At 43.5% G+C, this 26123-nt stretch overlaps 1 protein-coding gene across 5 annotated transcripts in view; it reads left to right on the top strand.

Moving 5' to 3' along the window:
* Positions 1-8045: 8045 nt before the first annotated feature.
* The window catches only part of SYNE3 (spectrin repeat containing nuclear envelope family member 3), a 69052-nt gene continuing 50974 nt past the window's right edge, over positions 8046-26123 (top strand). The window contains exons 1-2 of one of the 5 annotated variants that reach the window (XM_054201114.1): positions 8149-8231; positions 9720-9872. The gene's annotated coding sequence lies outside the window, so the exon portion shown is untranslated. Of the gene's footprint in view, positions 8232-8707; positions 8725-8979; positions 9113-9719; positions 9873-20874; positions 20972-26123 lie in introns of those variants that run through there. The other 4 variants (XM_054201116.1, XM_054201117.1, XM_054201118.1 and 1 more) reach the window with 4 other exon arrangements.

Here is a 26123-nt window from a genome sequence, read left to right as displayed (position 1 = left end):
GAGGAGTTTTTTTTCTAATGTGAAGAAAACTAGACCCAAAGTACTAACACAAACTTCAAATGGGAGAGGAGGATTGCGCGCTGGCATACTTGCATTTGTAATATATGGACTAAAAGCTGAAGAACAGACTCAAAAGTATCTGTTGTGGGAGGTAAAAATACAGATTCTTAAAGGAGAGGCCAGAAAATTGAGACTTTTTTAGATCTCTACAGTTTGCTTATTTAATAAAACGAACAAACAAAAAACCCCATAACGAACCTACTTGCAAAGCCAGAAATACCAAAATAAAGATGAGGGAAGTTTTGAGGGGGTTGATGTTTGGAAATGTTTTTTCTCTCCTTTTGTAAAGTATGAAAACCTGTATCTCTTGAAAATCTGACTGTTCTGAGAATAGGAGAACTACTGAGAGACCGCTGCCAAGTGCCCCAGGTAAATACTGTGATTGCCTTGATTCTGACTGTTGACGTGCAGTGTTTTTAATGCTCATATTGCATGACAGAAACATACAGGTTGGTTTGGTGGTGGTTACTAATCATGCACTTCTAGAGGGCAAGCAGTTCTTTCACAGAATTAGGTAGCTTCTCTACCAATAAAGATGTATGCGCCTTTCCTAATTCCATGGAAGCTCTCCCTAATTTTAATGCTTACCTTTAAGTTAATTTCTTGCGATTCAGTGATTGAAGTTTCAGTGCTGCAGTGCTCTCAGCTCTTCCTCTGAAATTCGTAGTAGTCTTCTTCCCTTGCTGATGTCCTTGGCAGCTGAGATTGCTCAGTACTGTACTGTACTTGTACTCTAAAGTTATGTGCCATTTAATTGTAGCACTTGTTGGGCTTGTACAAAGGCCTGTTTTATAATCAGCTTGACTTCATTTAAAAAAAAAAAAGGAGGAAAAAAAAAAAGGCTCATTTGCACCCTGTGAACAAAAGCCTGAGAAAAAGCTCTGAGTTTTAGAACAATCACTTTTCTTGTGACAGTGTGGCGCAGGTCACTCTGAATCATCCTTGGACTCCCTTCCCTATCAGTAGCCCTGTTGCTCTTTGTCCAGAGATTTGTTAGGATACTAGTTTTCAATTGCTGCTAGTCCTGGGAAGCATGAGGAGACAAAGGTACATCCCACCAGCTGCTTTCTGTCACTGAACTTCACTTTGAGACACTCGATCGGAGGAAGCTGATCTGCACTCTGATGCAGTTTCATGCTGGACTACTGTGGTGAATGATTTAAGGTCCACGTGCCATGGAAAGAGGAAAGTAAAACTAAAGACTTCTAGTGTCTTTTAAACACTGGCATACAAGGGTTGTTTTGTATAGCGTGTGTTTCCCAATCCTTAAAAGACTAGATGCAAACCAATAAATTGTTTCAAAAAGCTGGCATATGTAGAAGCAGGGAGACTCACATAAATGAAAGTGTAGGTCCAGACTAATGAGCCTCAGGGAAACAAGGATAGCAAAACCGCATTTGTGGTGTGAAGGAAAGCAAGGAGAGTCACGTGTAGTCATGTGCGGTTCATTTTCATAGTAGGAAGTTTACGGAATGTTATATTTCAACAGTTGTCTTTGCTATTTATCCAAAGGACTCCAGAGAATAATTTTTTTAAACCAGTTTCTGGCATGTCCTTCTGTGACTTAAAAAAAAGAAAAAAGAGTATGTGGAGAGGAGCAAGGAAGAAAACCGAATCCACTGGAGTTGGGCATAGATTTGGCTTCAAATTGAATTTTTCAATGGGCTTTGGCTTCTCCTGGCTTGTCTCTTGCTGATGTCAATGGGGGCATTATTCCTAAACCTTGCATTTTGTTGCTGCTTCCTTCACGCTTTCAAAGCAGGAGTCAACATAACCCTTCCGTCCTCCGTTTTCTGGTGTGGCTAGATTGTTGCTGCTCCAGAACATCTAGTCTTTTTCAGATTCCCTGGGAAACTCTGCATCTGCCTGCAGTTGGAGGTCTCCGGGTGCTACTGCAATACAGTCAGTAAACCTTTTTCAGTCCACAGACCATTCACAGCATAAATCAATAATTGTATAAAATGTGAGTCTTCTTCACCTGCTGTCTTAAAAAGGATTAAAAATGCTGCTTATATGTAGGACTATTCATAAATCTAATTTTCATACTTTTTTTAAAAAAAAGTGGATGAGTGTTGATTCTTGTTTTCCTGTTTAAATACAGTATAAAACTTATGCAAAACAGAGAATATCTTTTATTTCAAAATGTGGGGAGACATTTGGACTTGTCTTTATTCCTATACTAGTTTACCATGGATGTCAAGGCTGTGTTCTTTCATTCACTTTAATATTAATTAATCAAATTCTCATAGATGAGTAACATGAAGATTTGCTGGTAAGATTCTGGGTTTAATATACCAGCTATAATTAGTTTGATTTTTAGACTACCTTTCTTGGCATGCGTAGGCTTGCACAGGATTCACAAGTGGTGTGTGTTCTGTAAGTGCAGTGCTGCAAACCACACAAGCCTCAGCAATACCACTGTCTTATCTCATCTGGAGGGAGACACGTCATATAAGCAAGCTTCTCTATTTCTATTTACAAGTGGAGGAACAGTTATCTTTTTTTTTTTTTTTTTTTCCTCTCTCTATTCTTAAAGATACTTTTACACTCTACTTGTTTGCAGCCTCCTTCTATTTCCATGTTAACTTATCTTCCTAACTTAAATAGGCCACAGAGGACTGTAAAGACACTTGGGGAAAGAGAGCTATGCAGAATAGTGCACTTCAAAATATATTGTGAAGAAGGTAGCTGAAAGCAGGGGAGATTTAAAGAAACAAAATAAATTCAGTCTTTTGTTCTCGATGCAAAATGTTGACAAGTTATAAACTGTATTTCCTGCAGAGCTGATGCCTAAGTGTTTATCCTGGATTGAGTGACACAGGACTAACTTCTCTTCTAATGCTTGGGAAAACTGCACTTTTGGAAGACTCTAGTGTCTGAATGTGTGAAAATATTTACTTCATAGCCAGCTATGGTATGTGGGTTTCAAGGTCTCTGTTTTTGAGCCTTGCCAGGTGCGGGGATGAGGAGGAGCGAGACCCAGGCACTTGACCCAGGCTGGCCAACAGGATTATTTCATGCCATGAACGTCACATTCAATATAAATTAGAAAGTTTACTGAGAAGTTCTCTCTCTCCCGTGGTGGTGGCAATACTGAGAACTTCTTGCCCCAGTGCTGGACCCCTGAACCCTTCCCTTCCTCCTGAAGCCGCAGTGCTCGCAGTGTCCCACATTTGCTGTCCCCTGCTGGGAGTGCACAGCTTCTGCTGAGAGAATGGGCTGAGTATAATTTTTGTATATCTTATATTAGTATCGGGATCGATACTGGTTCTTTAGTATTAATGTTAATTATTTAGTCTTATCCTATTAAATCTATTTATATTTCAATGCTCATGTTTCCTTGTTTTCCCCAAATCCCCTTCCCGGTGGGGAGGGGTCATCAGGTGATAGAATAATTGTCTAAAGGACAAGAAATTGTTATGGGTTTTCTCAAACCATAACAATGTTACAACTTGAATTAAAAAAACCCCACCCAAACTCAAGTCACCCTGGGGGATGGGGACACAGAGAGTATGGTGTGGGACTTCATAGCCTGCTAGTGAAGATGCTCCTCCAGGCAAGGAGAGTTGTGGCTTGGGGTTCTGCCCTTGCCCCATCCATGCCTCCGACTTGCTGTATGTTTAGTTGTTCTCTGGTTGACACTTTTGCTTGAAGAGTATTTTTTAAAACAAAATAATTATATTGTACTCAGATACATAGTCTTAATTTTCTTACATATAGAAGCAGTATAAAAAAAAGCTTCCTTTTAATAAAGCCAATATAAGGACTTTCAGTACTGCGGATGCATCAGGAAAACTGCACCAGTGTGATTAAGTCTACAACAACCTTTTACTATTGTTTTTCTGTTCACTAGCTGTGAAGTGACACTGTCTCCAAAGTCAGAGTCTGCTCCCTTTATCAGCTTTGAACACCCCTAGTGTATTCTGTTGGGCATTGAGTGTTTCTTCATGTATTTTGGGAGGAAAAAAAAAGCTTTCTGAGTGCTTTCAGACTGTAAAACATGTGTAGGCACCACAGTGAGAACAAATGAGAGGAGCCTGCGAGAACGTACAAAGAAAATGGGTAGAAGAAATAACCATGCTCAGGAAAGGGAGAGTTGAGAGTGTTGCTTTGCTCTTGAGACAAAAATTGTTTGATATCAACATGGAAGTTGAATGTTATTTATGAGTCTTTTGATAGTGCTGGAGGACTCCAGTATCATCAGTGACAACTGTTCCTTTAGAGTGCGTGTTCCAAATAATGGAGTGTGATTCGAGCAAGTGTTGTTTCCATGAAGAATCCTGATGTCTAGAGTGTGTGATGCAAACAGTCTGGTTTGCTCATAAATAAATGGAGCGGTGCTGGTTCATACTGGCTTAAGTCTCTTTGAATTCAGTGGACTTATGTCAGTTCTTGTCTGCTAACTTTGCTCCCACATTCTTTTCACTTGCTTCTATCCATTGCAGAAGCTGCAGAGGCTTCTTCGGCAGTATCTCGCACCTAATGGGAAACTTGAAATAAATTTCCTCTGCATACGCTTACTGCAGTTCTAGGAGTGATACTGGGAGTTTTAAGTCCAGATTTAAATACCTAACATGCTGAAGGCTCCTATTCTCAGAAAGGTATATGGGTGTGAAGGACTTGGTTTACAATAATTGATTTAACGGATGTTGTTAACGCTTTTTGTACTTAACATTGTGCAAACTCTATTTTGACTGCACAGCCTTCTGTGATATTTGTTAACTTCCAGTTTGAGATGAAATTCCAAATTTAAAAGCTAATAAATAAGGGGCACCAAGTATCACTGTTCTTATGTTTTCATAGAAGCATACTGACAGACAAGTATCCAAAAATCAATTCATTTGGGATCTGTCTTGTAGAATCTGTGCTTAAATTTCAAGTGTCCTTGGAGGGTTAAAATACCCAAGTCTGCCCATGAGTCGGAACTCAGGTGAATAGTAAATGTTTAACTATGGGAGAGTATTCGGGCCATGGGTGTCAGAATTGACCTGTGTGTAGCACAAGGTCCCACTTCAGTCTGCCTCTGCCCAGGATGTGGAGCCTAATTAGACAAAAGGTAAATTTCAAAATGTGCAGCAGGGAGAATGTGAAATGCCAGTTTAAGTCTATATGATCTCCACATGAACGCAGGGCAGGAAGTTAGCCTGGTTTACTGGTGTGATCCTTGCCCTAGCACTCCTAAAGATATGCTGGTTTGACGTTAGTATTTAGAGTTTATGGCTCTTCAGGAGAGAGTTCTTCTGTAGCAAGTCTTACCACGACCCACAGAAGCTTTCTGTCAAGCAATGTGCAACTCTTATTAGCTATAAAACAACACTAAAAAAACCCCCACAGACCCCTGAGAAGCCCTAATGTTGAAACCTGTCATGCCGAAGACATATGTCGCTGGTACGCTGCACCCAAATGTTACTCTGCCAACAAGTGCTGTTCCTCCCACCCCACGACTGCCATTTGACTCATTTGAATAATAATTTTACATTGCTGTACCCAAGCAAACATAAAGGGAGACATCTTGTAATACTTGTTTGTCATCGGTTATGAGTGTGAATAAATGGGTATGCGACACTAATAAGAGAGCAGCTACCCTGCAGCATTGTAAGTGCTTCTCTGTTACCCTTAAGATGTCGTGCAAGTCCTCCTGTGGAGTAAACATGCCAACACCATTGTTACTTTTGTGGTATTTGGTGCTTTCCACCCACTCTCTTGGGTATTCTGCTCATCACAGGAAATGTCTGAAAACGCTGTATGTTCACTGACAAATATTCGTGGTTTGGTTTAGAGGCTGAGCCAACTGATTCTAAAAATACATTCCTTCCTTCCAAGGAAAGAGAGGTAGAGCTGCTGCTCTTTCCTTTTCAGAAGTTCCTCCACCCTTCCACGCTACTTGCAGTCATTCCAACCTCTCCTTTGTTGTTTAGGCGTGGTGTGCGGGCAGTTTTGTATTGTTTGGATAATGCACTGAATGCTCATTTACTTAATGCCTGCTGTTTGCCTGTGTACATTGGTTTTTCTTACTCAGCATGTACAAAGCTGTTTGAGGTAGTAAAATCACAGCCATGAAAGCTGCCGCATAGGGAAATGCAGAAGAACTTAATGCAGGCAATTTTTAGATACAGCGATGCATTGTCCAACACCAGCAAGCTTTTTGAATACAAGGGGCTCTTTTTATTTTGGACTTAAAAGGTCTAGGTATACAAAGTAATTTCCCAGGGTTTCATAAGGAATTAACTGCTGACAGTGAGGGTTGCTTGCATGCTCACTAGTGACTGAGCCACTTCTCCCAATGCAAATTCACAGATAAGATTTCCCGTTCTCTGTCATCTACCTATTCCAGACACATTCCTTTGCAGTCCAACCCTTTTGGGTTGGATCCAGTTCCTCACACTATTCCAAAGGTCATTAAGACATAATCAGCTCTGAATTAATATGGGGCAAGAGCAGTTGCATAGGCATAGATCCAATTTTACACACTGGTGATATAAACTTTACTCCAAGTAAATAGTCTGTTAAAACTGTGCTACTGAATAAATTAGATTTTCCAAGTTAGATGATAGGCTTGTCCACAAACAGACAGAGATTACAGCATTCAGTACCGCTCTCAGCAACAACTTTAAAGTTCATAGTCACCCCAAATTGTGCCACTACAGGACTGACTGCGGGCATTCAGAGCTTCAAGATCAGAACCAGCTATAAAAGCACACTCCTCACCATTAAGTTCTGACAAAATTTGCATTTACCTTTTCCACTGCTGGTGAGGGATGGTGAGGAGCCCATGAAAGCAACCCCGGCTGATGCAGCTGGACAACACTATTGATGAGGGCCAGCCCACCCCAGCCACCCCACCAAACAGGTGGAGAGCTGTTGTCCCCCGCCTCCCCCAGGCTCTGGGAGCTCATGCTTTTGGGAGCTCTGGGAGCTCTCCGCTTTTGAACTGCAGCCCTCGAGGGTCTTGGCCACAGTACTGTTATGTGTGGTCAGAGACTTTTATCACAAATGGCCCGTTTTTCTGATCGTTAGGCAGATGAACGGCACAAGTTCCCAGCAGCAGAGGGCAGCAATATAACCTCTGCTAAAGACTTCTTCACATGCTCATTCAGTTTGTTTACATCATATTATTGTTCAAATATGAAGAAGCTGTTCATTCTTTCCTCCTTCCCTCCCTGTGGCTCGACGTACTGGCTTTTCATGTGATTATAACTTTCTGATGCTGCAGATGGAGCAAAAGATGTTGACGACTCTCTGGCTTCTCTCGCTACTCTTGATTCTAACTCATTTTTCCAGAATAACCTGAGCATACGCTGCAAACCTTTTGCTTGGTTACAGAGGAGAGAGTTGCCTGAATCAGACTATAGTGGAAACAAGGTTTTTTTTCTGAAGTTCTTGGTTGTTGCAGTTTTTTTTTCCCCAAGTGTCAGCTACAACACTCCATGCGTCCAAATGAATTCCTGTTTGTACTAACTGGGGTTGATTCATTCACGTATAACTGCTGAAACGCAGGCCACCTTCTTGCTTTCTGGGCTTTCCAAAGAAACGTGAAGAAACTTGCCCACGTGTTGGCATGGATTGCTGGGGCTACCGGCACCTATAAAGATGCTCCGTGGCTCGCCACACACCTCCTTTGGTGACTCTCGAGTCCCCCAAGAACACGATACTGTGAGAAAGTCAACTTTTCCTCTTCTAGTGCGTTTTACCCTGCTAAAAATAGCAGGGTGCCGGTGCTCACCTGGTGCCTGTGGCGGCAGCCTGCCACCGCGCAAGGACAGCCTGCAGCGCGCCGGGCCGAGCCGCCCCGGCAGCAGGGCCAGCCTGGATACTGCCCTCGGGCGGGGATGCGGCCTTGGCAGGGCTCCTGCCCCGCCGCCGCGGCCCTTGGAGGGGTCTCTCCCCTCACGGCGGCTCCGCTCCCTCACGGCGATTCCCCTCAGGGCGGGACGGCGGCGCCGGCCGCGGCCCAGGTTACATAACGCCGCCCGCCGGGCCGGGCCGCGGCGGCGAGGGCGGGCCCTCGGCGCAGCCCCTGAGGTGGCGGGGCCGGTGCCGGGCGGCCCCACCGAGGGTGGAGGAGCGTCCCAACGAGCGAGTGAGCGGCCGCAGCGTTGGGGGGGGTTGCGAAGAGGCACCGCGGCCCCCTTGGGCTGCCCGCGGGGGAAGCGGCGGCGGGTGCCGCGGCGGTGAGTGGGGCGCCGGCCCGCGGGAGGGGGTCTGGGGGCCTGTTGCCGGTGGGAGCTGCAGCGGGGGGGAATAACGGTGAGGCGGCGGCGGCGTCCCGGGACTGCGGCGTCCTGTTCCTCCTGTGCTGTGCTGTCCCGTCCCGTCCCGTCCCGCCGGCGAGGGAGGGAGGGCGGCGCAGGGGAGGCTCGGCTGGGTCGCCTCACTGACAGCCCGCCCGGTGCCCGTTGCCCAGACCCGCCTCCTAGTTGCCCGGCGCTGTGTTCCCCCCTCTCCGCCCCCCCGGCCCGCGGCCCGGGCCCGTTCCGCTCCGTCTCCGGGATCGGCGAGGCGGGCTGAAACGCCGCCGAGAGAGCGGGGCGGCCGCCCCCGGCTCCGGGCCCGCCGCCGTACCCCAAGCTGGCCGTCCCGGGGCCGTCCGCCGCCGCCGCCCGGTGTAACGGTCGCGACGGGGAGAGATGGAGCCGCCAAACAGAAGGGCTCCCCCTCACCAAGGTAGCTCCCTGGGCGGTGTGAGAGCTCCCTCTCTGCTACTAATATATATATAATACCCTGGCTCCAGTAACTGCAGCATACCTCCCTAAATAATACAAGCTAAATGGGTAAAACCTTTTCTTTAACTTTTTTTTTTTTTGTAAAAAAGCACATCTGTGAATAGGTACCGGCCTGGTGGAAGTGTTCCACTTGCATTCTGAAACTTTTCCTTCTCAGGTGTCAGTCTCTTGCCAAAGCTAGTTGCTCAGCGTTGCTGTCAAATTCCTTCATCTCGGTCCCCGCTGCCAGGACACTGCTGCAGTTTGCGAGCTCCTTGTTTCTATTCTCCTTCCCCAGCCTCTCTGCCCTTCAAATACATCCTAGCTCACCTCTGATTCCCCTTAAGCAGGTCTGGTATTGTCTCCCTTTTTCTTCTTAAACACTTAGGTTTCCCAGTTTTTCTATGATAAGAGCTGCTACCCTCATTTTTAGATTCCGTACAACTTCCGTATGTAAACACCCCCACCCCAATGTGTAGTAATGCTTCAGTTTCTTGTACTCTTGTTTCTGCCATCTCTGTCATTCCCAAATCCTTATTGGTTTGATGTGTATTAATTTAGGTCTTTGTCCCGGAAAACTTTATTCCTAGAAAATAGCTCTACTCAAATAGGTTAACACACTGAAATCTGCAGGAGTTACAGATGTATATGATGATTAATTGTTAAAATGATGGTTGCAAGACACTGGGGTTTTTTGCAAGTTCATCAGAGCAGGATGCCTGCCTTCTCCTTTGCCTCAAATCTAAGCCTGGCTATCTTAAATCATTAATGAAACACAGTGTCACTATGCTACTCTTACCAGCTCCTTGCTGCTACTTTTAAGCCCTTGGCGTGCTGTGTGCCGTTTGAAAATCTTTGTACGCAGTGGTTGTTTTCTGGGGAAGGAATTTAAAAAATGCAACAAAACTTTACAAGCTGATTGGTTGCCGTCAAATGTTTTCCTTCTTTTTCTAAAAGTGTCTCAAATCTGTGGGTTGTTGAAATGCACATCAACTTGGCACAGTCTTTGTGGTTGCCAAGTATGAGCCAGTTGGATCTCAAGGAAATGTAACTTGCTGCAATCAGTCCCGTGGCGACTTTTATATTTCAGCGAGAAGCAAACATCTTTTGGTGAGTCATGGGGCATTGTTCCCTACAAACTAGCTGTCAGGAAGTGGAGTCTGACAAAGCTGATGGACTTTATAAAAACAGTTTTCCCCTACACCCAGTGCTGTTTTCACGTTCTTCGTGAATCATCAGATCCAGAGTCCTCTCAAATTCCCAACGAAGGCAGAATTAGCTACGGCATTCAGAGTGTGGTACTGTGGTACTTGCCTCTCTTCTTGTATTCCTTCTTCTAATAGTTCTAGTTCTTTTCTTCAGCCATGTATTTCACTGCTCCTCCTTTCCTTCCCATCCTGGTCAAGACTTTTACCGTGCTTCCAAGTCTGTTCCTGGTGTGTCTGTCCTCTGTGTGGCCTTCGTGCACCGACCTTGTTGAAATGAGTGTCTAGCCTTTCCTCTTGTGTAAGCCATTTTTCTGTGCCTCTCCAGTTATCTGTGGCTCCCAAATCATCCTGAAAAGCTCTGTGTACACTTGTGGAATGCTCAGCCTCAGGTTGTGGCTGCATCCACAGGACTTTGAAGAGCAATGACACTGGCTGGGGGGATGCTCTAAACCTAGCGCCTGTATCACAGCTTCAAAAAGTAAACTAGCCTTCATCTTTTTGGCATTAGCTTCTGCTGGAAACAAGGTTTATGCCATCACTTAATATGTGTACACACATGCATCTTGGTATTTGTCCCTTAAAAAATATTTTATTGCCATTTCCCAGTTTCAACCAATTGTGACACAAGGAGGACAGCTCCAAGGTGTTTAAGTTCTTGCAAATTTCATAGAAACAGGCCAACAGGAAAAAACAAGTCTAGAGTCAGACACTTGCCAGTTTTCTCCAGTTTTTAGGTTAGTGACTGAGTGATACATTATGTGACTGTCTCCATTTGGCAATAAGATATTTGGTGTAAATGCAGTTGTAAAGAGAAAAGGAGGATTTTCTGGGTGAATGCCCCTGAACTGGCATCTCCCTCAAAACTTCAAAGAAGATAAATAACTCTGATTTAATACATCACATTTTGGACATGGAAACAGAAAATCTTAGTATAGTTCAGTGTAAACATTTAATAAACCAAGGAACACAGTTTTGTAACACATCTGATTTCCTGAGTTGTGCTGGTCACAAAGCGCTTTGTTTTTATGTCTCTGCATCTCTAGGGCACAGCTCCTGTCTTTGTTCTGTCAGGCACGCATTTGCGCAAGTACATCGAGTACAGAAGGGCTATGATCTCAGCTACTGCCTTTAGATCTATTATATTTTGACAATATTGGCCAACAGTTTCAAGACTTATTGAATGTCATCACATAGGCATAATTCCCTTGAAACCAAGCAAAAGTGATGATCACTCATCCTGACTCAGAATAATGTATTCCTTGATGCGGTTAGTAGGACAAATCCCGGATCATTTGTAGCCATGACAAGATGTTGTTTTTTTGGTTTGGTTTGGTTTGGTTTTTTTTTTTAACTGTTAGTCCTTGTCAACTGTAGATGGGGTTTCATGGCACAGCTATGACCTGTCCTGGCAAACCTGTTCTACCATATATACAGGTGCAATGATATCCTTAGAAAGTGTCCCTTCACAACTGCATTGCATGTGTCCACTTAAGGATTGTAGGATAAGCGTGAATCCTGGCAATTCACGCATGTGAAAGGCAAAAGCCACATGGTGCAGGAAAAATTCTTGAGCTCCAGGGATGTTAACAGAGGGTGTGACTGGCAAAGAAGTTTTTTACTTGGCACAGTTATATGAAAACAAAGGTATTCAGGCACCTGAGATCAACAGGAATGAGTATCGGATTCTTAAGTATCTCTTTCGAGTCTGGCTAAAGACCTCCCTGCTGTCTTTGGAGCATAGGCAGTGGAATACTTCTATTCTTCAAGGAAAATACCTCTTTAGGTAGCGCTTACTGATGGTCAGTAATGTCTCAGCTTTCTCAGGCTTCATTTGACTGCAATTCTGTGAAATTTAAAAATGCAAGCCAGGTGTTCTGAGTCTTTTGTGATCATGTGGTTCTGCTCTGCAAACAACTGAATGGTAGGATTTGTGCCTGTAATTAATATTGATTAAATAAAAGTACTCTGAAATAACGCAAGAAAAAACTGAAAAGTGTTTAAAACTCAGGGTCTAAATGTCAGAACTCAGCCTAATATTTCTTAGTGATAGGCCCCAAACTGCACATCCTTGAATTTTCCTAAAGTTCTTGTCTGAAATATAATTCCGTTGCCTGTAGCTGATATTGGCATATACATTTAGGAAGGTAGAATTTTCTTATAACAACTCTTCCATGACTAGCTGCAGTATTGTCAGCATCACCTTGAATACAATTTTGTTCTTTTGTTGGAAAATTTACTTTTCGTGTTTGTTCTCTAGTGTTTGACAATTTAGGGCATGGCAGTCAGAGTTTTAAAGAAACAGAGTCTTTTTAAATGCAGGGCAAGCAGTAAACATGCTGTCTGTTAGACATGGCTGTTGGATTCACCCCTTCAAAGTAGCATGAACTGTTGCTTATAATGGTATGTCCCTGTATTGCAAATAATTTGAATCACGAGGTGGTACTGCCTTTTTTACAAAAAAATGACTCAGGGAGTTGTAAACCCTGGGGTAATTAACTTCAGCTATCTGAAGTGGCCCCAGCTCAACGTTGAGATGAAGGTGGTGGATCTGACAGGGAAGGGCATTCTCATTGACACCACCTGTCAGGTTAATAAGCAATCTTTGATAGCTCTGTCTGTGCACACAGCTTAACTGTATTCCAAGGAAAAATGCGTGGATTTTAAAGATGATGTGGACTCATTTGTTTCCCTTTGGCGGAACTGACTTTTCACGTCTCTGTTGGTACAAGCATCATTTCTATGTTACACTTAAACAGAAGACATGGGCTTGATATGAAGGACTTCATATCAAGAGATTTCAGGGGAATTTCTGCTTTGACTGCAATAGGTTGAGGATTAAGTGGCAATATGAACAGATGCACAAAATACCAGAAGAAATTGAAGGAGACAGCAAGAACCAAGGAGATCCATGAGATTGTAATTTGCTTGTTATTCAGATATCAAGCTGTGGCTTGCTTGTTTTGTTCTTGATTAGTGTTTCTTTAGTGGTATTAAAAGGTGAAATAAGTGTTGTTACAGTTGTGCCATGCGGAAAGCCTTTTCAGAAATGTGACAGGGTGCACAAGATGAATGAGAGGCCCATGTGGGTTAGCGTGTGCCAGGGGACTTACTGTTATACTTAGTAGACATAGTGCCTGTCACCAGGGAATCCTAGGAACACTCTACATAGGGCTTCATGCTGCTCCCCTTGCAATTATGATGATGATAATAATTGAATAGAATATTTCAGTTGGATGGGATGTACAGTGATCATCTAGTCCAACTGCCTGACTACGTCAGGGCTGACCAAATGTTAAAGCATGTTCTTAAGGGCATTGTGCAAATGCCTCTTGTACACTGACAGGCTTGGGGCATTGGCCACCCCTCTAGGGAGCCTGCTCCAGGGTTTGACCACCCTCTCAGTAAAGAAATGCTTCCTCATGTCCAGTCTGAACCTCCCCTGGTGCAGCTTTGAATGACTCCCATGTGTTCTATCGCTGGATCCCAGGGAGAAGAGCTCACCTCCCACTCCCTGTCCCCTCCTCCGGGAGGTGTAGAGAGCAATGAGGTCGCCCCTCAGCCTCCTTTACTCCAAACTAGCCCAAAGTCCTCAGCTGCTCCTCATAGGACATGCCTTGAAGCGCTTCCACCAGCTTTGTTGCCCTCCTCTGGACGCATTTGAGTACGTTGACACCCGTCTTAAATTGTGGGCCCCAGAACTGCACGCATTACTCAAGGGGATGCTGCACCAATGCTAAGTACAGCAGGATAGTATAAAAACCTCATTGGCTTTAGTAGAACAGCAGTCAGATCCACAAAAACCTTTGGGTTCCTTTGAGGCAGGTGGATATTACTGTGTCTATGGGATAGCTGAGCAAATTGAGGCATGTGTTACTGTGGTGTTTGCCCAGTTGATGCAGGAATTCATTGGCAGAGTCACAAACAGTGACAGAATTCCAACTGCTGGCCCAATTTGCAGGCTTCCTCTCCTTAGGCATGTTCTTCATTGTTGGAGAGTAATAGCACCTTGTAACCTCCTTTCAGTATTGTGCCTTGTGGGACTAAGTAACAGAATATTCAGGAAGTTATCTTTGATGGAGTGAGAGATGTTCTTCAAGGCTCCTTGAAAATACTGGATTTTCAAGAATCAGTGTACCCATAAATATTGTTTTGATCCAGGCTGGCGCATACAACCAGAGTTCTCATGAATTCTGACACTGTTTGCGTAGTTTCTGCTGAGTAAACAGCATAGTCGTCAAGGCCTTAATCCATGATTCCCAAACAACATACAGCGCATATTCTTGAGCACATGGTCATCCTTCTTCTCTTCATGTGTTGGACTGATTCAGAAGAGCTATGTTCTCCGCCATAGGTTTTCTCTGAGATGTTGAAGGAGTATATACAATCAGAGGTTTAAAATGGGACCAGTGATGTCAGGTACTTTGTGTGTTGTTGAGCGTGGCAACATCTGTTGGAGGCTACGTTTGAAAGATAGGTGCTGCTGAGAGCATCAGCGTCTGCGACAAGGAGACACAAACATCTCATCTCATCGGGTACATTCAATGTGTGTGGCAACTGTGTTGTAGGTACTAGGTTGGAGGGTATCACATGTGAGACAGTAAACCACCCGTAGTGGATCTGGATACTTGGGTTTATTTAAAACCCAGCAAGATTGGAGCTTTTACCCTACAAGATTATCTCACATTGTCTCACCCACTCACTCCACTGGACTGATACAACAGCAATAAAAAGACAGGGCTGCGAAAAAATTGTAGGGTTAATTTTGGCTGTTTTCTCTCCACCTTTCATAGAAGTGATATGTAATTTAAAGCATTGCATGCTTGTCTTTTGTTTTCCTGCCATTATAATGAGGCAATCCTCACAGAAAAACACGTGTAGCTTCTGATTGAGGAGTAGTTTAAGAGATGTAACAGCTGGTCTTTATCCAGGCTGTGTACCCCGTTGTCAGTACAGCCTGAAGAAGTTCCGCAAATCCAAAGGTGGAAAGTATAGAGGCACTGGCATACCCACTGCCTGTTAGTTAGGTGGAAAGTCATGGTCATGTGAGGAAATATGCCTCTGCCTTAAAGATTCTGTGAGTAAATAAAAAACAATCTTTGGAGCTGTCAGCTCTTCCCCAGGCTGTGCATTTCCTTTAACTTATATGACTGATTTTTCTTAATGCAGAAGTCTCTATGCATGAGTGCTCTTGAGCCTCCATGGGAACATGGTAGTGGTTATATGAATGGCAGATGACAGTGGTTGACAAATACAGGTGATGTTTCTTATGTAAGTCAGCAGAAATGGTCTATAGCTGCAGCGGGTTAAGCCCAGGCTTTGTGTAAAGTATATAGCTAATAATGCTAGCTCAGTAAACACCAGAGAAGCGCTCGGATTAATTTAGATCTCCAGATAAAGAGAGCACCCAAGGAAAAATTTTCTTCTTACCTTGTCTTTTAAGTCCACAGGAGTCAGGGTAGAAATCTTGGCTCTGTGACAGTATTGCCCTTGGCTTCACCAAAGCCTGTGATTTTTCCCTTTTATTCGCGGATTATAGACCTGCCGACTCCATTAGTAGTTCTTGTCAGTGTGTGCATGCTGCTGGGAGATATCAATCTACAGAAAATGTCTTCAATCTAAAAGAAAGGAAAAAATTCAGGCTTCTCTGTTTGGTTTGGTTTTGTGTTCGTTTTAATATGCAAGCTTCAAATTCCTGTCTTGTAGAACTTTTACCCCTCTCCTCCTGTCCTTTTTCCCTAGTTACTACTTAGGTTTTTTAAAACACTTTCAGTGTAGAATTAATTTCTTTACCCAGATTTTTCTCAAATCGAACCCCAGGTATGACTGCTTCTCCTCTGAAGCACTTCAGTTGGAAGGCAGTGCCATTGGCACCAAGCTATTGGTCTGCAACTAAAGGTCCTTGTCTAGAAAAATGGCCCCATCACGGAGATAACCAAAATGATTGTTCCCTGCCCTGAGAGAAGCTCATGGATAAGTGTAGAATGAATAAATTATTAGGGAGACAAAGAAGAAGGAAGAGAGAGAATGATGGTAAAGCAGTGAGAGGGAGTTACTGCAAGGAGATGAAGGGAGCAGGAGCGCGTCCCTGGCAGCTGCCGGCACCTAGACTGTGTGAGGCAACCATAGCCGTGCCGTCTCTAGCTGTCCACAGTATGGCTAGCTTTCATCACTGCCCATCAGCCTAGACCTCGCTGCCCACATCCCTGTTTTGCCTGCAACACCATGTACCTTCTCCAGTGCCGTAGAAGACAGGTAGGAGCATCTTCTGTTCATTTGCAAAATATCCCTTCTTCAGACACTCCCTTGGAGGCATCGCTTGTCATGATGCTTGTACACCATAACCACCTGATGGCAGTTACCTAGGCTCTACCAGCAACACTAAAGATATTCTTGCCTTCAGCATTAGTTTATTTCTCCCCTCAGCTGTTTGCTTGCCCAGCAAATGGTTGTGAGAATACATAATCATAGAACCATAGAATCATAGAATGGTTTGTGTTGGAAGGGATTTTAAAGATCATCTTGTTCCAGCCCCCCTGCCCTGGGCAGGGACACCTCCCTCTAGACCAGGCTGCTCAAAGCCCCATCCAGCCTGGCCTTGAACACTTCCAGGGATGGGGCATCCACAGCATCCCTGGGCAACCTATTCTAGTGCCTCACCACCCGCACAGTAAAGAATTTCTTCCTGGTATCTAATCTAAATCTCCCTTCTTACAGTTTAAAACCATTACCCCTCATCCTATCACTACAGTCTCATAAAGAGTCCCTCCCCATCTCTCCTCTAATAATGGAGGAGGGCTGGTACTGTCATTCTGGTCTGCAGAGCAAAGAAGCATTTGCTGTCTGACGAAAGAGCTGAAGGTGTTTATAAAAAGCATTTTTGTAAGTAATTATATGAACACATTTAATCCCAACACTTTAAATGTCACACCCTTTTTTTTTTTTTTTTTTTTTTTTAAAAGCCCTGCTAGTGTTTAATAGTTGTAGTTAGTCAGTGCTGAGGAATTTACCTGGATGTTAACAGGCTGCTTCAGTGCTGCACGTGTAATTGTTTTCTATAGTGTGCCCTTCCTGTGTCATGTGTCAATCACTCTGGTATTTGTGAAGTGCTTTTAGGTTATTGTTACTAGCAGGTTACACCTTAGTTTGGTGATTTGCAAACAGATGTTTTTTTCAGTTAAGCAAGTATACCAGCACCTAACCCACATCTTGGTTCTTTTAGTCTTGCTCAAACCAGATCTGACATTTTTCAGGGTTTGGTTTTGTGTGTGGGTTGGGTTGCCTTGGTTTTGTTTTTTCTTAATGCTAACTGGTAAAGCCAAAATACCTTTTTTCTTGTTGAATGGGACAGACCATAATGACTACCTCAGCCTGATCTTTCAGATGCTCAGCTGGCAGGTGGGACACCTGAATCATTAGGCTGTGCCTAATGATTAGGTTCTGCATGATGATTCATTATTTACACAGAGTGAAATTGTACCAGAAAGAGAGACCCAGAACTTGACTGTGCCAAGTCTGTGCCACCCCCGCCAGTACCTCCAAGCCCAGTACTTAGGACAACTTGAATGCTTGGTGTGGGTGTTCCTTTTCTGAAAAGTCCTTTCACAGCAATTCCAAACCAGATTCTTTGGGGAATAGCAATTGCGTGGACAGTCCCTTCATACCAATGTTATTCTAATTCAGAATTAAAGTATGGTTAGAAATACGATCTTTCCCAGAAAATGGAAATGTTGATTCCCATACATCCCCAAGCTGCATTTCATTTGCTACTGAGAAAGCAGCTTCCACCTATGGCCAGCCTATGATACCAACCTCTGCTAATGCTTGGTAGACTTCCACCTGAGCACTTTCATCCTTTTTCTCCCAGTCTTGACCTTACATGTAATTCTTCCCAAATCCACATCATGACCATCTCTCAGATTCCTCCTTAAAACTCTTTTGCTGCAATGTCTGTGGAAGTTTGACTGTGGTTAGACAGCTGCTGCTCTGCCTGTGGTTTTTCATGCTGGCTAATACCGCCTCCCTCCTCCTATTTGTGTCCCCTCTGTCTGTATCCATATTCTGCCTCTTCTGCCTCAGTAGTAACCGTGATGAATTGGGGATGCCACTGCTGTTCTACATGTGCTACCCTGCAGCATGGTGGAGTGCTGGTTCCCAGCTAGGACCTGAGCTTCTGCAGAGTAGTAGGAATATATAACACAGTCGTAATGGTCGTCTTGAAAGAAAATTTTTTTTATACTGCCTCTCTTGTTTCCTACCTGAGGGGTTTCGTAGCTCTTGTGTCAGAGCTCAGGCCATGCTTTATAATTTATAACCCTACTAGGGTGACAGCTTCTGTCTCTTAAACCATTAGTGGTCTGGTACATCATTCAAAGAGGCAGACGATTAGTGAGCAACGAGACCAGTCTGTCCAGAGTATCACTTAAGTAGAGTAGGTTAATCGGTGGGGCAATGTAGTCATTTAACTCCATGGGCTGCACCGGGTTTGCAGAAATATGTTCCCTTTGCTGTGCCTACAGACTGTCAGGTAATCTAAGATCATCCAACTGTTTTTCTTACAGGTGTAATTTAATCCGTATTTAAACATAAAAATGTCAGGCTAAAGAAGAGGCCATTCAAATGCTTTCCACTACCACAACAGAAATTATAGTTGGGCTGAAGAGTGGGAAAAACATTGTTCCATCCCTCGCTGAAACTGAAAGTAGTCTTTTTTGTATGGGAAGGAAGGCAATGGCAGGTCAGATGTTGTGGGAACGTTTGTAATATTTTGCTGAAACTGCAGTTTCCTTTTAAAATATGGAAAAATGTAAAATCAATTTTGGTCTAAAGGGAATTATGCTCAAGTGGTAATCTAGGATTTATATATTTAAAATATGTTGTGATACTAACTCACAGAAAGTTTTATATGGAATGCTGCATTTCTTATTGTTAGTTTGATCCTTTCATTGCTGCCTCCGGGTTGTGGCTGGCTGTACTCACCAGGGTAGCTGCTGGGCTCCTTTGCTTTCTAGGCTAGTCATCCAAAGGGACCGCTTCTTGCTGTGTTTTAGAAGCTGCTGTGTATAGCTCATGTAGCCATATATACTCTGCTTCCTCAGTTCTACCAGTTTCAGTCTTTTTTTTTTTTTTTCTTCTTTTTTAGACAGGATTATGGCAAATTTACAGTGACTATGGGATTTACCACAGGAGAGAGGGAACAGGGGGAAAGTGTATTTATAGGCCTTTTAAACTCCGCCGTTCAAACAGCAACACAATCCTAAAACAACCCTGATTTGACTTTCAGATAGATGGACCACTTTTCAGTTTGCATTTCCCCAGGCATCATATAGTCTAGGCTGCAGGCTGATGTGTTTTGAGATGTTCTTATCGTTTCTAAGGATTATTCATGTTTGCAAAAGGCTAACAAGACAGTTGGAAAATAGCTGGTATATCAGTTCCCTCTCTAGAGGTACTGACAGCATTGCTAACTCCTGAGACATTCCTCGCCCCCTGTCCCTTGTGTTTTTCACCATTGGTGGCAAAATTCTGTGTTCAGTTGGCTGCACTGGGGTCACCATTGCACATGGGGGCCATAGCCTAGTTAAGGCTACTGGTCTTCAGTTAATCGTCTGTATTAGCAACTTCACAGGGTTAGCTTGATCGACAGTTACCATTCCACTCCTGTTCTTCCCTAGAGTTTCATCCCATCTTTGTTCTTCTCACCAGTTCTTCCCCATGCTGTTCACTTGCTGCCTGATTCTGAAATGGGTGGAGAGGTTCATAGTTTTATCACTGTTTGTATCTGTAACTTCATATTTGGAAGTAGAATTTGAACAAACTTTTTCCCCCATGTTTTCTTTTCACTAATATTTCCACCTTTCCTCCTTACTTTTATTGTAAGCCTAGAAATGCTGCTCAGCATAGTACAAATTGTGATACACAGCAATTGTAAAACTAGAAAGATTGTTGGCCATATGGACTTGCTTTAGATTTACACTAGCCTGAGTGTAAGTGGGATCTGGTTTGGTCCTGGAGCATATTAACTAGATTTACACCATTAGGATGATGCAAATGGCAGTGGGTGGATAGACCACACCAGTGGGTTTCATTGAACATCTAAGAGCAGACATACCCAGCAGAATCATAATTAATTGAGGGAGAATGCTGCTTTATATTTTCCAATAGTTTGAGGGAATCGGGAATGGAGAATTCATCGTGTGCTCCATCATGAGAGACAGCTAACGCCTACAAAGTGTATTCCATTCAGCCAAATTGTGCAGCAGTGGTATTGCCCGAAATTATCGGCTAACCTCTTTTTTTGCATTGCATAGTTGTAGCTGAGAGCAGAATCCAGATTAGCGTGTCAGTCTGTGAAGCGGATCTCCTGCTAGAGAGCTGAGAGTAAAAAAGAAATAGAAGATAAGGTGGATAGAAAGGAAAATTATAATGTTAGAGGTCGAGCTAATGATTTCTAAAAATCTTGGCTCTGACATGTACCCGTCTGCAGTTCTACTTACTGGTTTTCATGCTGCGTATTCTGGACTAATTCCTGTTCAGCAAACATCTGTCAGGCATTATAATTTCAAGCATTAATCCTTACAGGAATTAACCAGCTTGTTAGTTGATGACCTGAACTAGATAGTTTCTGGGGATTATTGCTATTTAAATCTTACCTACCTTTCAACAGCATGCCGTGCTGGTTTTATCTCTTTTTTTTTTTTAATTATTTTTTTTATTTTTCTGGGCTGATATGTCTGTAGATTGTCATCCCCTTTTTCACTCCTACCATGCCGTAGGAGGCAGAGAGGAAATCCTGTGCTGCCTCGCACATGTGTAAGGAGGAAGCCGCTGGTTTCTCTTCGCGCCAGACTTGCTCGTGCTGCCAGCCCTGCTGAACCGCTGTCCTTACGCCCAGCAGAGGCCGGGCTAAATTGCACTTGCCGTGCTGGAAACCCATCAGGGGACTTTGGTGAAATCGCTGTAGACTTTTACCTGCTCTTTTTTTCCAGAATTCCCAGGATTTTGGTAAGGTTTTTGCAAGGTTTGTTACTTTTATTTCATAATGAAGTGAGGTGGTCATGACCATGCAGTCAGTGTGTTTGTATCTTTTGGCTTCTAATAACTTTTTGAACTCATTTCCTGCTTTCCATTAAATTTGCCAAAGAGATAGAAGCATCAAAGATATTAAGTTCCTTGAAATTTCAAGGATTTGAATTATAATGAAAAAGAAATAGAAATTAGTGCCCTGCTCGGGGAGGGCAATGACCGACGGCTACGGCAGCACCCGGCTGGTTGCTGGTGACATGCACAGACCGGCCCATTCGCGTGCTTGTCCCTGGAGAAAGCCCTCGCCTTGCCTCCTGCTTGTTGCCTGTGCTGCAGGGGGGTGGGAGGATGTGGGGGCGAGGGCCCTGTGCAACAAAATAAAGCCTGATGAACTGTTTTGTGAGCAGTGGGTCAGGATGAGGAACTCCTTCATGTAAGGCAGGAAAAAAGAAGTGAAAATATCCCTACCATGGTGCTCACCACAAGGGTTAGAGATAAGGGGCAGCCAGTGGAGTTAACAGGGAGAGTGTCTGTTGGGAGTGTTGCTGGCACTCAAGACATGATATCAGCTTTTACAGCCCCAAAATGTTAACCAAATTGGGACTGCTGAGATCTCTTCCCTGAAGTTTGTTAAATAGTGTGGGTTTAAGGTGCCATATACAACTGTTGAAACATGACCTGGGTGTATACAGCAAGTTAAAAAAAGATTAAAGAAATTCAGTTGTGGGTGGTTTTTTTTTAAGTAGGGGTTATAGGTTGTAAAAGCATTGCTGCTTGTGTCGTGCTCATTGAGCCCAAACGCGGTTGTTGGAGGCTCCGTTGTGCCGTGGTTTAGCGGTGGTCACCTATCACAGAGTTGGATGCATTTTCCTTTAGGAAGGTGATAACCTGCTTCTCCTGTTTTCGGAATCAACCTTTAGCAAGGTGCCTGCTGAGCCCTGACCTACGAATTCAAAGGGGAAATAACAAGGAAAAATTCCAGTGACATGAATGCCTTTAAAATATAACAAGTGTTCATGGTATCTTTAAAAGATGGCTTTGGAGACTACAGAGCAAAGATTATTCTTTCTTTTAGATCAAAGTTAAGTTTGTGCCATGATGTATATTACTCCTTGTAGAAGAATGATATATTACTTGGGTTATAAGAATCTATGTCTCTACACCTTTTCCTTCTTTCAGGTCTTTGAGAATCATTACTGCTAAGACATATCTGTCAGGAGATATTTGTCAAATATGCCAGTGTGTGTGTGCAAATCCTCAGCTGATATAAACCCCTGTTGCTCTAAATGTATCTCTGTGTTAGCTCTCTGGCACACAGCAACCCTGAGATATATCCCATAATATTTAGGGTGGGATTTTCAAAATAGGTGAGAAGAAATAGGCCCTGAGGTCTCATTGGGCTCTAAATAGAGCTGAGCTGCCTGATCTTTTTAGGTGCTCACAGGAAAGAGCGAGCTTTGGCTTTTTTATAGTATTCCATTTCTAAAAGGTAATTAAAAGTGGATGATGTAAGAGTGAGAAGAATAAGCATCGGCTTTACTCTCGCTGCTCAGCACGGTAATTATCTGTGATCACAGCTTTAAATAACTCACTAGTCGTCCCCACTGGGGGTGGACTGCTGACAAACGTGGCTTACTGTTGGGCCCTGCTGCCACTTTACTCTTGTTTTAGTTTTTATCAGTCTCAGGAGGAGGAGGTTCAAATCCCCTTCAGCTTTATAAACTGTAGGACTTCAGTCCTCAGTCAGGCTGAAAAGACTACTAAGAAGGCAGTGCTGCTTCATCTCGGAGGCATTCTTCATCCCTGTTGTGAAATCCTGGGCTATGGGAGCACTGGGGTTGTGGCCATGCCGGTCTCTTTAGAGAACCGAAAGCGTTGCTCGTGCTGCAGCGGCTGCTGGGAGGGGTCTCGGCAACTGAAAGCAGAGATGCGATCTTGCTCTCCAGCCCACAACGCCTGGCGAGCACGCACAGTGGGAGGGTGACGAAGACGTGGAAACTGCAATAGTTCAGGCAAAAATGAGTCACGAGAAAGCAGCCTGTTTTATTCAGTTCCAGAAATGTTCTCAGCCACTTAGAATTAATTTATATCCACCACTTTGCAGCGGTCTACTTTTTTTCTCAGCTTGGGGATAAGGTTGCTGGCAGTTCCAGTAGTGTATTTTGTTGGGACATGGGCAGGCCTTGTTTGCCCACAAGTTTGTCTGAACACAAACCAGTGCCGTTTTGCGATATAAAGCCTGGCATTATCAGCTTAATGCAAATATTACTTAAAATTATGTCCAGAGTGCTGGATGTTTAGGTCTAGCTTTACTTACCCTGCTGTATGTTTTTGACAGCATTTCAAGTGTTTAGCTCTTGCAGTGGTCGCTTTTCTCTTTATTTATATAAACAGATATTTCCGTTCCGTACAAATTAAAATATGCTATTTTTTCCCATAATCATGTGTTTCACCCCATGAAAATAACTCTTATTTTAACCAACAACTTCAAATTAGTATTTTCCTACTTGCTAACTACTTTTTTTATCAATTCCAATGAGTCTTGCTTTCACCATATAAAAATCTTATTAGTATCATCCTAGTGATAATGTTTTGAAAGATGTATCTGGGAAAGCTTATGTTTTGGGGGGTTAGTCCTTCAGCTGTTCTTCTAAAGGGGACGAAAGATACTGTGCCCTTAGAGTACACTTGTTACATACTTGCAAATGACTTTATTTCTAACAAATATTTCTAGAAAATACTTGACTTAAAAGGTTTATTAGTTTAGTTAGTTTAAAAGCTGTGTGCCTGTGCTCCCATGTTGCATACAATTGCTCACTCGGAAGCATTTGACCGATTTTAACACTGGTTTTATCAGGGGAAAAAATTGTATGAGCAAAACCCCCCTAGATCCAAATGTGGAAACAGTGATACGGAAGAGGAAAGGATGTGGAAGAGGAAGGGTTGCAGACTTGGAGACAGATTGGCATCTCGTAGCCCTGAGCACCCGTGTTACAATTGTAGGCCCCTTCAGGACATGGGATTCTTGTAAAAGGCAAGCTGTCCCACCTCTGGCGTGGATCCTTGCTTGGAAATGCCCCTCTCTCGCACCGAGAGCCTGAGGTTCAGTGCAATGAATCCTCTCTCCGGGTGTGAGCGACACTTCTGAGTCCCGGCATGTTTGCAGACCCTGTGCTAAGGCCACGTGCTGTAGCAGGGCTGGAGGATCTCTTTCTGAATATCTCTGGCTTCAGGGGATGGGCGGAGGACGTGGGTGGTGGAACCACCACAGCTTGCACAGAGCACTGGAAATGCAGCTGTGGTCTCTAACCACCCTTTCTTCTGTCCACCGCTCTGTCTCCCCAAGTACACGCTGACGCTTTGCTTTCATTGCTGAACCCTTTCTGACATGTTGTCTGTAATCTCTTTGGGACAGAGGTATTATCCTTTTAACTGTAGGGCACTTGTGCTCAGCGCAGAATGCTGTGAAAGCACTCTCTACGTACGCGGCTTAGCACGTTGGGGTCCTGATGATGAAAATGGCCCCCTCGGGAGTTACCGTGGGACAAACTGCGCACAAACGAGAAGAGCCGCTGTGCCAGCCAGCCGGGGAAGACGGACAATTTCTTACTAGGGTTGTGATGCCAAAACCAAAATTAAGCAGCGCAGCCAGGTTATTAAGAATCACAAGGAAGAATTTCTTGGGAATAGTCTACAGAGCAAAAGTCATTTGCAGAATATATTTGGCAAATAGTTAGGAATAACCACACCTTTGAGAAAATGAGATTGTCCGTACACAATATATGACCAGCAAAAGAGGATTGATTTATCAGATATATTATTCACTCTGAATTGTTCACTGATCTCTAGCCAAGAGGCAGATACCACAGAGGTTTATTAGCCAGTATATCAGCGCTGTGACCGGCACCCAGTGCTGAGGGATCGTACAGTCTGTGGAGGACAAGCTGGAGATAATTAAATACATAAATTCTGGCCTCCAGAGACTGTGAGACTAATACTGTTGGCTTGCAGTGCTTTCTTGTTGGCTGATTGATGGTAGAACTCTCAGGGAGCTAAGCAAAGCTGAAACCCAGCCTACTTTAGCAGCTGGGACAAGTTCACGAGGTGTAGATTGCTGGTAAGCCCGCAGGTACCTTTCAGGGGCAATTTCTGAAGCAGATTCCCTGGATGTGAAGAATCTCTGCTGAAGTTGTACAGCAGAGGTGTTTAACCTGTGATTTCCCAGACTAAAGAGTCTGTGAATGATAACTAGGAAAGGGAAGCCTCCTGTCATTAAGTTTAAAGTCACTAAACAGAGATCTGCATCTCTGTAGAGACACTTGAAAAGGGGTATGTATTAGAAGAGCTTGAAAATCACTCTGCAGTGTTTATTAACTGAATTACCAATTTTGTTCTTGTCCTTTCAAGTATTTCATTAATGCCTAGAGGCAAGAAACAAAGTGCCTTTGAACCTGAGGTGTTACCTAGAAAGAGGATAGAGATAGCTTTACTTCCTGGGGGGGGCGGAGCTGAGTGAATAAATGCTCTAAAGGTTGTTTAATACCTCAGTAACGTGGGGACAGAAGAGCAAAATCTAAACCAGACAGATATCTAATATAGATACTCTGTCTGCATGGTGGTTAAAAGGAATTCTAGACCAGTACTAAAACGTGCACTTTGCTTATCTAATTGAATCATGGTAGACAAGTCTGTCTCCTACAGTGACCTGGAAATGTGGAAGTGTGTGTGTGTGGAATGTATGGAGTGGGGAGAGATCTGTAATTAAGAGTCCTCACCTATACTTTCTACTTCCAAATGAGTTGAAGATTGAAATATAAAAAATAAAAATGCTGCGGTCAGATCTACTGATTGTCATTCCTGATATTAAAAGGGAAGATAACCCAACTCTGCCTTACTTGCATATGAAGTTTCCATTCAGATAAAGAACTATTTTAAAATTTAAATCCCTTTTTTAAGGAAATGGCTTTTTAGACCTGGGAATTATATATTTTTCATAGCAGTCTTAGAAAGCAAAAACATCGCATTTGCACTGGCTCATGCTAAAGTCTGAAGTTAATCTTTAAACAAATGTTGAGAGTTAGCCTGTGCAGAACACATCTCTACTTCTCACTTTTTTTGTATCAAATAGATA

Source organism: Rissa tridactyla, chromosome 4 (assembly GCF_028500815.1).
Source record: "Rissa tridactyla isolate bRisTri1 chromosome 4, bRisTri1.patW.cur.20221130, whole genome shotgun sequence".
NCBI classification, from domain to species: domain Eukaryota; kingdom Metazoa; phylum Chordata; class Aves; order Charadriiformes; family Laridae; genus Rissa; species Rissa tridactyla.
Note: the sequence above shows the minus strand (reverse complement) of the source record. Positions and strands in the feature narration are given on the sequence as shown.